At 33.8% G+C, this 13,726-nt stretch overlaps 1 pseudogene; it reads right to left on the reverse strand.

Annotated features, from left to right (window-relative positions):
• The window catches only part of LOC107519605, a 158,697-nt pseudogene extending 145,185 nt beyond the window's left edge, over positions 1-13,512 (reverse strand).
• Between the last annotated feature and the right edge of the window lie 214 nt (positions 13,513-13,726).

Genomic DNA, 13,726 nt, shown 5'->3' on the forward strand with positions numbered 1-13,726 from the left:
TTACTTTGGATCAAGGAAGATTATCGGGACTAAAGAAGAATATTACATTATAAGAAAGCAGTCAGTACTCCAAGTAGACAAAGTAATCCCAAAGGAATACAAATTTAGCAAAAAAGGTTCAAAATGTATGAGGCAAAAACTGGTATCTGAAAAGGAACATAAACACCCACAATTTTAGATGGATATTTTAATATCCTCAGTAATTTATGGAAAATGTTGGAAGAAAATTAATGAGGCTGACTAGCAGATATCAAACAACCCAATCTTTGATTCACAGTCTGTTCTGAGGTGTAGCAGCTTGGGGACATTTTAAAGAAATAGTGGGACTGACTCCTTCAGAGTTGAGACATCACAAGCTCCCTGTATCGGTGTGTCAAAGCCTCTATTTCAAACAAAATCTGTCTTTCCTAGACATCTGTTCTAAAGGAGCCACCAGGACTTTTGGTGTCTCTGTTTTGTTCACATAAACTAAAATGGCAATGACAGATGGTGTGAAGCCGCTCATGACAGTTAGGTCCCAGGCTGTGGCTGACTTCTGCCCCTTGAATGTTGTAGGATCTGCTTGGGGCTCCAAAAATTGTAAACACCTTATTTTGAAACATGTTAGGTACATCTTTAAGATTATACTTCTTTTGTGATACCAACCATTTAACTTGTGCTTCCTTTCCTAAATGACAGTGACTTCTACTTAAGGATTGACCATGAGAGAAATGAATGTGTTTAAAGAAAACCACTTCTCTCTGGAAGATATTCGAATCAGCCTCAACTCACTAGCCACAGTAGTTATGGATGATGAAGTTACCCTGCACTTAGTCCTTGTGGGCCAAGATGGAGTCTGCATAATTACTAATGCATACTGCTGTGCCTGGGTTATTTATTACTTTGTGCCAAGTGGAAAAGTTCATACAGAAAATTAAGAAGAAGCCACTTAGCTTTCTAAAGTAGATCTTCGTCATTTGTGGGGGTTTTTCTTCTAGGACCCTAAGGGACATAGCTAAGGTCAAAAGTGGACTGTTTTGCTGCTTTTAGACATATTGATGGCCAACTTAATAAAATGGTGCATAACACAAATCAAGGGTTTTTTTAAAAAAAAATCTCAGATCATGTTAGGTTAATTGGAGTGGTTGACAACTATATATATATAGTTATATATATATAACTAAACAACTATATATATAGTTGTTCAGTTATATATAAAAAACAGTTCATTGGAAATCAATACAGTGCAGAATCAAGAATTACATATTATGAGAGACAGTTCTCTTTGGGTCTCTCTCATTTCTTCATACCTTCTAAGTAAAGGTATTTGGAATGTTTTGTTACTATCTTTTCAAAGATATTCATATAGCAAACATTCTTGGACAATAGAGATAGTACTTAACTCTCTACGGAAGAGAGTAAATTTGTATTCTGCCCAGCATAAGAACAATATCTCCTCTTGTAACAAAGATTAGCAAAAGTTTGAGAGCAATTCCTTTAAAAGTTTGATGTCTCCTTTGTTTGGGGGTCTTCTCCCATAATGTAACTCATTGTGGTATAAGTATCACCTAGCCTTCCATATCCTTCCATTTGAGAATTTGGACTCAGGGAACCAGAACAAATAATGTTACTCTAGCTGTTGCTGTGAGTAAGAAACAATTCTTTTTCTCAAAACAATGCTATCATGTTTCCTACCAGCATCCATTAAACCTGTGGTCTTGCAATTAAGATAAAATCTGAGATCCTTGACAGTTCTTGACATATAAATGTATGCATTTGTCAAAGCACAGTAAATTTAATTATATGCAAATTTGAGTTCTGGTGAATTTTATGAAGACTGAAGTATTTATTGAAAATGTTCCATGTGTGTGATTTACTTTTAAATGCATCAGAAAGTAAGTTATATTGATAGAAAAATGAAAGGAAGAATCGATGGATAAATAAATGCTAAAACAAATGTAGCACTATTCTACAAAATGCTATTCTATATACTAAACAGTGTTTACTGTAAAATTATTTCCACTTTGGTCTCTTTTTGAAATTTTTCATAATAAGATGATATGAAATAAGCATTGAAGGGTTATCTATTCTAATATACTGCAAACTTATATAAAACTTAAGGACAGCAATTTGACAATATCTATCAGAAGTATTTAAACTTGAATATGTTTTAAATTGTTTATAGTTTGAAATATTTACTATGGTTAAGAATTCAAAATGTATTTATTTAATGTAAAGTAGAATTTATTACAATTTTTGGTTTTCTTCTGAATGTTTCACAGAAACATAGTGGGGATTCTGGTTTACGCAGCTGTTAACGTTTCCTCTGGGTGAGGGATTGCGGAGTGGGAACTACATTTGAGTTGGTTAAAAACTAATATCTGAGATGGCTCTGTGATTAATTATTGTGGAACATAATGGAACTTTTTTTCCATGAGATTTAATTCTCATCTCAAGTTTGATTCATTCAAAAAAATTAATTATTAAATTGATTTAGTTAAAGTGAATCTGAGGGTGGGAGTCCACTTGGAATGTTAAGTTCACTCAATTATGGTTAAATTCGTTTAAGAAAATACAATATTGCCTTTGGGGGAATAATCAGAGTGGGAAAGGAATCAAGAAAATGATTACATTAGTTTGGAGGAAAGATCATTTATACATGAGCACACAGTAACAACATTTCAGCTGAAATATTCAAGATAGTGCTGACTAAATATCTTGATCTTTTCTTTATGACTCTGTTTAGGTTGTAAAAAGGAATAAAATATACTATTAAATGCCTCCAATAACAACATGAACACATTTTCTTATAGGGAGAATTATTTTTATTAAATCTAATTTGTGTATTGTTTAACTTATTTCTGAATGTCAACTGTGTTTTGCATTTTAGTCCCTATGAATACAATTTCAAATGTTCCTTCCTTCAGTGTACTGACTGCGACGGTGTCTCTGTGACTTAACTTTGTTTCTCTAGTACCAGTGTCCATCAGTGCTGGTTTGCCTCTCTGGCACGAAAAGAATCTTACCTTTCATCTAATATACTAATAGCCAAACCAGTTTAAGATGTATAGAGGCACTGATTACCAACAACCATACTTGCTTTGAAATTTATAACTCTCTGAGGCTTTTTTTTTTATTATTGCTAATAGGATAGATCTTCTTATCTCCAGAGTTATTCATCCTATATGAACAGTGCTTTCAAGGTGAATTGATTTCAGCCTGTGAAAACAAATACATTGCTTCAAGACATGCTTTATTAACGTAACCTAGTGTGCTGCTACAGTCTTAAGAGCCTGGTTATAAATAAAATGAAACACAATGAATGAACACACTTCTACACTATTAAACGGCCCAATCAGAAGACAGGAAACATCCAAGAAATTCGAAAATTTTTTTATAAATAGTTAAGGGTGAAATCTAATTGTATAAACCTAATGATTCATTTTCAAGCTAAATGATAAAATACATAACAAAGTGATGCTATATTAGTATTGTTAAAGTCTCAAGAAAATCAGATAATGGATTCCTAAAGCAATTAAATCAGTAATGAAATAGCACATGCCTAATTAGTTATCAAGGGGTATACACGAACATATATATTAAAATGAATTGAAAACAATGTTTTAATAACATTTGAAATCAAATATATCATTTTGAGGAATGAAAACTACATTTATCAACTTCGTATTAAAATATTTTAAGGATAGAATTTGGAGATACAGGTAGTTTCAATTAATTCTCATCAATTCTTAGGAGGAACATAAAATTGACATTTTCAAAAATATTGTCTACACAATGATTGCCTGAGTCATATTGCTGTCATGTCACACAATGCATGTGAATTATTCTAATTTAGATAATCTTTCTCATGGATAAATAGCAACAATCCAAATATTTGATATTTGAAAAAGGGGAACTATATTGATGAAAGTGATGTATAAGACATATGACAAATAAACCTAACAAATACATTAGAAATTTAAATAAATTCAAAGTTTCTTAGAAAATTATAACAAATATATAACAACAATGTAAAAACAGAAAATGGATACCTATATCCACTTGAAACTCTCCTGTATCCTTGGCTCTCTCATTTAAGGAAGGCACATTTCATTCTTAATGAAGCCTTTTTTTTCTCTGTATTTTAAAAACTTTATTCAGTAACTGAAACTTTGCAGCTTTACATTTTTCTGGCATCAGTCAAATGCCCGTCTTCCCTGTTCCTCTTATCCAAGGGACACATACATGTCATTTCATTCATTGTGCTTTTTTTCTTACACAGGTGTAATGAGTTAGTCAAATCAGTGTTTTATAGCACTCCAGCAATTATCTCCAAAGAATTTCTCTCATGACTTCTTAAGACTCAACACTTTTACCCTTTTACATGGATTTTAAGATAAGTTTCAAAGGGCAGAGATATGTACTATTCATGTAATGTATATTTTTTTGTTCTGGATTTCTCCAACCTTGAAATTAGTTGGCCATACAATGAATTGTGCCCATAGAACTCTGAGCAAAAGTGGAGTGTATAATTTCCTGCAGATGCATTTCAGAGCTTGTTCAAGAGACAAGAGCTAGCTTGTTCGATTGTTATAGTGATTGCGGAGAAATTATTTTCTACATGATACAGCTAGACAGTTTTTAGAGCTTCTGTCAGCCCAGGTACTTAAGCGACACTGAAGGCAAAAGTGTGTCAAACGATGTAGCACGTAAGAAATAAGTTAAAAAATAAACCTTTGTGTGGTTAATCATTGAGAGTTTACCCCCAAATTCTCTATTCTATCCTAAATAATGTAGACTATGGCATCACTGGTGGGGTGCTTTTGTAAGAAATACATTTGAAGGGCTCCAAGCTTTGTGGAGAGATGACTGACTCTATATTTAGGGCAGAAAGTATATCAAAGGAATCTTGTGCCAGGTAAAAAAAACTAATGAGCACTCTTGTCAATACGATGAAAGCAATTTTAAGTGTCTCTCGTAGTTCAATGGCAGAGTTTCATATTAAAAAAAAATAATAATAATAAGCATTTGAAATGTATTGACTATATAAAAAAATCCATCAGTTTGCAGTGATACTACAAAAGGAGAAAGCAAAGTTTAAACTTTCATTTTCCGTTACTGAAATAGTTTTTATATCAACTTCTTACTCTAAAAGTAAGTAAATAATGGACATGTTGTAAATCTTTATCTTGCCTTTCTACAAAGAATTCTACTAGATGGCAACCAAATAGTTCCAGCTAATGAATGAAAAGTATTATTATTTTATTTTTAATAGAGGAATGAAAGCTCTAAGTGTAGGAAAAAAGGATAGGATTTTCACTATAATAACTTTTGTGAAAGGGAAAGCAGAGTTTAAAACAAACAAATAACTAAAATAATATGTTGATATAGTTTTATGAAAATCTTAAATACATTTTCACATTTCTTTCATCAAGCTCAAATTTATAATATAGAAATAATTTGCTAGATATGTTCAGTGTTTATTTTTTAATCATTCACTTGTGGTTCTCAAGTGGATTTAGTCTAGAAGAAGGATGTAAGCCAAAACAAGCAAAGCATCACTTGACACAGAAATAAACAAATGAATATGATGATATCTGAATATGCATATGATTTAATAAACTCACAGAGAATGAAAGTTTAAAATTTAATATGGGTGTGTATATCATAATAACAGAGCTTAACATAGCAAATATTATCCAGATTGCTATGAAGTTGAAAGAATATATTTTGCATACACTTACTTTTACTTAACTAAAATTATGCTGACTAGAAAACATATCCCCTATTGAAATAAATGATAGTGTTAGTTCAGTAATCCATTTAATATTCATCTAATTTATATTTTAAATGTAAACTAAAAACTTGTCAACACCAAGAAAAGCAAAAATTATATTTTTTCATACTTAAGAATGTATGCTTACTACCTTAGAAGACTGCAAAGGTAAAAGTATAAATTTCCCAGAAGTTATCAGAGTAGAATGGATGCTATAAAAGATAAATGGTGTTGGATGCTTTTTCCTAGATGAAAAAAGAAAGGTGGAAATTACTTTATCCTAGAGCATATTGGTTTAAATACCAAATATGTATTGGGATGATTTTCTTTGTTAGAATGTAACAGAGTGAAACACTCGGCCTCTCTGACTCCATTTTGTTCAAACCTATATGCTGTATTCTTACATAGAGACATGATGATTAGAGGAATTCTGCTTGCAGCTTGAGTTGTACAAAAACAACCCATTGCCAAAATATGCCTTTCCTGAGGAGATGGGGGAAATATGTACAAAAGTAATGATTGTTTATCAAAAATTTGCAGGAGTCTCTGACTGGATTCAAATCAACTGGAGTCAAAGAACAGGGAACAAAGCTATTTCACGGTCTTCCTCAGACCCCTTCTGGTACCCAGAGATCTGCAGTCCTCTATCACCTCTTGCCCTTGCCATTTCCTCTTCCCTTGACATAACAGAAGCCTGAACTCTGTACTTTACAAGATGGATTTGAGGAACCAGTCACTTTCCCATCTTCTCATTTGGCACCTTCTTGCACAATAAAGCCTTTTTCACTCCAAACTCTGATGTTTTAAGTTTTGGCCTTTCAAACTGTCAGGCATATCCTTTGGACTGGTCATAGGAATATAGAGTCTACATGATCATATGGTAAATGTCTTTTTACATTTAATAGGCTTCATGTTAAATTTACATTACTATTACCTCATTATATTTTCAATTCACAAAAAAAGTCCTTTAATTTTAATTGAATCATTATGAAACACCAACTCAATTATCATTTCAGAAATTAATAATGATTTTTAAATCTTACTAAATATTCAGACAACAAAAAAGTTGAAATTTCCTGTAAACTTTTGTGACAGATCCTATGTCAATAATTAACCAGTGCCTGAAAAGAACTGGGCTGCCAATAAAAGATGCTAGTAAAATCAGAGTAAAAAAAAAAAAAATAGTAAATCAAATAGACTGTAATAAATGATTAATTTTTTTTAAAAAATGAAAATATGATTACAAGATATTTAATATTAAACACATTTGTCTAGTTATGATACTTATACACTGACACAAATTAAGTGAAATGTGTTTTATTCTTAGATAAAAATAAAATAAGAGAAATAAAACAGCTTTATTTCTAAGTCTGTACAAAAAAATGACAAAGCTCACATAAAATTATATAATAAAACTAAGTTGCCACAGGCCCTCTACAAAATTTCTTCCACAATTTTACCAGCTGCCTAACAGATAAAACATACTTATTTTAGGGAATTCAGTACATCTTGCATTTCATGTTACTGCAATTGAAGGTAGTAATACACAGACCAAGTTTATAGATTTCATAGGAATTGTACAATGGCAGAGGGATGTAACTTCATATACAAGACATGCTAACTATGTTTTTGTTAGGGAAGAGAGAATAATTTTGTGGTAAAGTAGAATGACTGATCTAGAATGAGAAAGGAAAATGGAGGACAAAATCTAAATAAAAGAGCTTATATATACTCAAAAATACAAATTCATTGGACAGTTATTTCCTTGAGATCTGAATGGCCACAAGGAGACATTTCATTTTGGCAGCTAATCTTAGTAGCCCTTATCAAATCTTTAACCAAACTACCTTCTTTTCTCACCTTAACTGTTGATTTTCCTCTGATTTAAGTTTTCCAGTCAGTAGACTATTGAAAGGTCTAGGAAAACATGTTATAGTTACAAACTGATCACTGCCCTAAAAGAAGATAGTTATCCTTTTTTCTCACCAGGTTCACTGGAACCATAGAACAAGAGGCCAAGGAGTTGGGAAGAAATGTAAAAGACTTGACTGCTTTCGTAGATCACTTGTAAGTAACTTTTATTCTTAGAGTTTGCTAAAATTTCTGCATTTTTCATACTCTGGTCCCCAAAGTAACCAAGATTGTGGGTAATCTTATTAGGCAAATAGGCGATATGAGGAAAAGAAGAATGAAGGCCCAACCCAGAGACTTCCCTTAGGACTTGCCTGAAACACCCATTTTACAGTTAAAAATTAACATTATAAGGAAGTGAAAACCACAGAAATAACTGCTGGTTTAGTCTGGCCACAAGCACACTTGAGCATTTAGTACCTTCTTTGACCTCAGCCTCATTTTACCATAATTATAATATACATATGTCCGAAGTTCATAAATCTAATTATAACACTGAATTCTGGGTAACTGCATGCACAGTAAACAAGGGGTTTTATAACAGCAAAATGTCAACCAAAATGACCTCACATACCAATTGTTTAACACTGCCCCAGTGACTATTCATCATGGCCACCATATAAGAGATACTCCCAGAAACTTGCAGGGTTGTGGCCTTCTCTGGCATAGCCTATTTCTCTCTTGAGAGGTACTTTAATAAATTCTACTTTTCCTAAATTTTACTGATCTGTAATTCTTACTTTGTCTGCAGGAAAAAAACAAGGTCCCTACAGTATCATTGGAGCAATGATGGATCGCCCCCAACAGTAACAATATCCCCAAATCATCATCATTGCCAGAGAACCGCAGGTATTATAGCAAGAGAACCTCTATGGTTGTTTAGCTTTACTTATAATTATTGCTCCCTAAAGGGGTACTTGTGCAGTGAATGGAAGGTACTGCTGTAAATACATTCCACGAAATCTCTCTAATGTCTACACCATCACTTAAACTGTTTGGACTAAAACCTAGGAAATTCATCAGATTGCCACTGCCATGCTCACCATTTAAAGACCTTATAAGCACAATATGTTGGAATCTTAATTGGTCCCCTCCAAACCACAAATATTAGTTTTACTACCTTAGTCAAACTTTCATAATTATTTTCTTCTGATATTCCTAGGTATATCTCTCATTAAATGTCTAACCTCTAAAACATTCCAATAGCTGTCAGTGCAGTAACATGCTCAATAGATAATATGACTAGTCTTTCAGAGTCAAAAAAGGAATGTGAAAAATAGCTCACCCCTGAAAAATACTTGGAACAACCCCAGTCTTGCAATGACTTTTTCCCTTTCTAAAAGTGTTTAAGGACATTAGTCTGTCTTAACAACAGGGGCAACTGACCAAATGCTCATAGTTACTCATTTTTTACCTTTTGCTTTCTCTTGACCAAATTTAATCAGGCATCTTTCCTTTCTAAAACTCTCTCATCCCTGTTAAATGATTTCAATTGAGTAAATTTGAAGATCTAATTGACTTTACTAAATGATTCAGGAATTGGACAGCATCCTATCTGGCAAGCAGAGAGATAACCAGAAGAGTTGTACAAAATGGAAGAATTTTATAGAAAGGAGGATGGGTCAAAGAAGTCATTAGCAAAAGAAAAAGAGGATTATTTTAGTCCAAACATCCTTTTTGGGAAGAAGAGGATAGCAAGGGTTTTATCATGCAGATTGCCTTTTCTTCTGGGGGATGAAGAGGGCCCTAGTGACAGATTACCTAATTGGTGATGACTAAATATTCCAGACTGGTTTATTAAGATTATATTTCTGGGAGGGATTAAAACTGCTTTTTGGTTAGGTATTAAATCTAGATTTGATATCACGGACTTTAGCATAAATGACACCATTTGGGGCCTATAGTTTTCTCTTTAATACTCCCAAGCCTGAACAAGTACTAAAAAGTGGTACATGCTTCCTTATTAGCTCATCCTAAGAACTTGCTGGCCACAGTCAGACATTTTTCCTGTCAGACTCCACTGATCATTTCCCCTTGCTTACCAGACTTTTTCTTAAAAGTTTCTGCTAAAATTATTGTCGCTAGAGGGTGCTGAGAGAGCTCAGTTATTTCCGCTAACGCAGTAAAGAATTACAGAATTTAAGGAAAGTAAGATTTATTCAAGAACCTTTCAAGAAAGAAACAGATTCAACCCTTCAGAATTTGGGGAAGTATACCTTATATTTGCCCTTGATGGGTGGTTACAGGGGTAATGCTAGAAGATTGGCACGTAAAGAGAATTGATTGACGTTTAGTTGTTATATAACCCTTTGTCTATTACACATGCAGTTACCCAGAATTCAGTCTGTTATAGTTAGATTTATGAACTTTGGATGTATGTATGATATTACAATGATGGTATACTGAGGCTAAGGTCAAGGAAGGTCAGCATATGTACTAACTGCTCAAGTGCTTGTAGCCAGGCTAAACCAGCAATTATTTTTTGTGGCTTTTACTTCCTTGTATTCCTGGATGTAATGGTAATTTTTAATTGTAAAACGAGTATTTCAGGGAGGTCCTGAGGGAAGTCCCTGGGTTGGGCCTTTAAAACTTTTCCTTAACTCTCACTAACCTATAAAAGGAAAGCTTTATGTCTTTGATGAGATTCCTGCAGATTTATGTGATTAGGGCATTCCCCCTACTGCAATAGTCTTTGTTATTAAAATCTCATACTTATGTAAATTCTGATTTGTTCTTCAGAAAAACTATTTAATAACTTTATTCAGTATAATTGATATACAGAGATCTGTACATATATAATGTATACAATTTGATGAATTTGGATTTATGCACAGCAAAACTCAAGATAGCATCACCACAATCACAGTACTACATTCAACATTTTCCAAAGTTTTTTTAGGTACCTTTCTTTCCTTCCCTCTTCTTTTCTTTTCTTTTTTCCTTTCCTCTTCTCTTTTCTTGGATAAGAACAGTTAACATGAGATCTACCCTCTTAACAAAATTTTAAGTGTATAAACAGTATTGCTAACTATGACACTATGCCCTACAGAAGTTCTCTAGAACTTATTCATCTAGCATAACTGAAGCATTATATCTACCGAACAACATATTCTCATTTTCTTCATTCTCCAGCCTCTGACAAGTGTTTGATGAGAATGTGGAGAAATTGGAATCCTTATACACTGTAGGTGAAAATGTAAAATGATACAGCTGCTTTGGAAAAGAGTCTGGAAGTTTCTCAAAATAATTAAAAATAAAACTGCCATATGGAACAGCAATCCCACTTCTGGGAATCTAGAATTATTGAAATCAGGCTCTTGAAGAGATATTTGCACTCCCACATTAATTGCAGCATTATTCACAATTGTCAGGGTATATAAATAACACAAGTTTTTACCATCAGCAAATGAATGTATAAAGAAAACATAGATAAAGAAAACAATGGAATATTATTTAGCCTTAAAAAAGAAGGAAATCTTGATTTTTGCAATGACATGGGTGAAACTGAAGAACAGTATGATAAATGAAACAACCTTGTCACAGAAAGACAAATGTTGCATAATTACACTTATATGCTGTAGGAAAATTGTCAAACTCACAAAAGCAAACAGATTTGTTTTTATTTGATACAATTACAGACTGCTTTAAAAAAATATATGTGGATAATTAATAAGGGATATGACTACTATAAGAAAGATTTGAAAAAATATCCATCTTCTTATATTTATTTACTGAAACATAGCATTTATAAAATTAGAGTTGACAAGCCGTTGAAAAAACATACAGCTTATTTGGAAGGACTTTCAGTGACTATCAGACACAACTGTCTTTGCCCTACTATTCAAAAATAGTCTGCAGACATAAATTTCCTTTATTATGTGTCACCTTTTTCGCATTAAAACCCAGGCCTCGTTTTATCTCAGTGCTAAGGCACAGGTATGTGACTAGGCTCCCACAATCAACACTCAAAAGATACTTAAGTCGTGAGGAAATGACACTAAGTAGTTGCTCATTGCATTCTTTCTCTTATGTATTATCTCTGGGAGTATCAGTGATGTAGGTCTCAGGAGTCGCCAGAGCTCATATCTTCCTCATGCTATAGCACTGATCTCTGGCAACAGAGGCACTTTTTTTTTTTTTTTTTAATTGGGGAGGGGGGTGAAATTGGCTAACAAAATCCAATAAGATTTCATGTGTACAATTCAACAGTATGTCATATGTTATATTGTGTGTTCACTGCTCATAGTTAGATTTCTTTCCGTCACCACGTATTTGCCCCGTTATACTCCTATCTACCCCCTAGCGGTAACCACTAGTGTACTGTCCGTATCCATGAGTTGGGTTTGTACAGTCAGGTTTGTTTGTTGCTTTTAGTTTTATATCCCACATATAAACAATATTATGTGGTTTTCAACTTTTTCTGTCTGGCTTATTTCACAACAAAAGCACTATTGCTAGAGAAACTTTGCTTTGGTTTGGTCAGACAGTGTTCTGAATTTCTAAGCCTGGTGTTTATTGTCATGGAAATTTTGTGAACTAACATTTATCAATAAATTTATTTTCTATTAAAAGTAGGCAAAGGATCCTTTGCTAATTGAAATTAGGAACCCTAAGTACACAGGGTTAAAGCTCTGTATCCCACAGATGGGAAAAATAAATGAGTTGATCTTTAGAAAAATAGCTAAACAAACTTCCTAAAGAAGTAGTAAAGTTTTAATGGCTCGGACAGAATAAAAGTTAAAATTGAGAAAACTCTTGGAGAGATAAGGCCAAAGACACATTCTTATGGCAGTGGGTGAAAAAGGGGGACATTAATCAGCAAATGGCAAACCAATTACTCTGAACAAAAAATGAAAGAGTGGAAAATATCCCTTGTTGGATACAGGTATGTAAAGACAGAGTAAGGTTTATTGTAGTGCTGTCTATGTCAGGTTGGCCAGTAAATTGTCGCTATCTGATTTTATTTAAATCTGCTTTGCTTATGATATTAATGGTGCGTTATATGGATAATTTATAACGTTTAAAAGGATTGTGATCATTATTTTTGGGAAAGTAACCAATAATGTTTCAAAATTATGGTGTAAATAATGTAGCCTCATTAAAATGTATTATTTTTGTTACGTGGAGAAAAGGCGAGTTATGTTGGAAAAAAATAAAGATCAGTTATAGATTTTCATTTTTAAATAAATAGACAAGTAGAAAAAGGATTCTAACTATTATGTATTAGACTAGTGCTATTGTTGTTAGGTAGCTAGTCAGACATGAATGACAGGGGAACAAAGGAATAGGGGCTTAGCTCTGTAACCATAGAAACTTCCCTTGAAGACCCTCCTTAAGGACCTCCCAGAAACACCTCCCTTTTAGGGCTATAAATTACCCTGAATCCTAGAGCACAAAGGGCATAAAAGCTGCTGGCCTAAACCAGCTACAAACGCATGGGCAGAGAGTACTGCCTTAACTTCAGCCTCATTATACCATCATTATAATCTCATTGCTATGCCTAGAAGTTCATGAATCTAATTATAGCAGACTGAAGTCTGGGTGCACACATGCACACTGGGCAAAGTTATTGCCTAGTGTCAATCAGATGTCAATCAAAATGACCTCACTTGCCAATCATCTAGGAACTTTTGGTTCCACCCATCGTGGCCCAAATATAAGGCAGACTTTCTCACTTCTGGGTCCTTTTTTGCTTCAGGACTCTCCTGCTGCTTCTGCCCTCCTGGGCCCCTCTTTTGGCCCCTTTTGGCCCCTCTGAGTTCTCCCTCTTTTTGGTAGCCTTTTGTGGCCTTTTTGCCCTTTTGTGGTCCTTTTGGTCCCTTTGTGTTGGCTACAGCTGGGACCATGTGCCTCCTTGGGGCATTCTCTATGTGCCTCCTTGGGGTATTCTTAGTCTTTCTAAAATATATTTTTAATAAAACTATTAAATCTCAATGACCCGTAATTATTCACTGGGTTGGAGAGGAAGAACCGAGGGACGACACACACAATGCCACCATCCACTGTACCCCGTGCTACTGGCTTGACTCCAGATTGCACATCACCCCGGCAGTGACAGTT

Source organism: Rousettus aegyptiacus, unplaced genomic scaffold, assembly GCF_014176215.1.
Source record: "Rousettus aegyptiacus isolate mRouAeg1 unplaced genomic scaffold, mRouAeg1.p scaffold_m13_p_11, whole genome shotgun sequence".
NCBI classification, from domain to species: domain Eukaryota; kingdom Metazoa; phylum Chordata; class Mammalia; order Chiroptera; family Pteropodidae; genus Rousettus; species Rousettus aegyptiacus.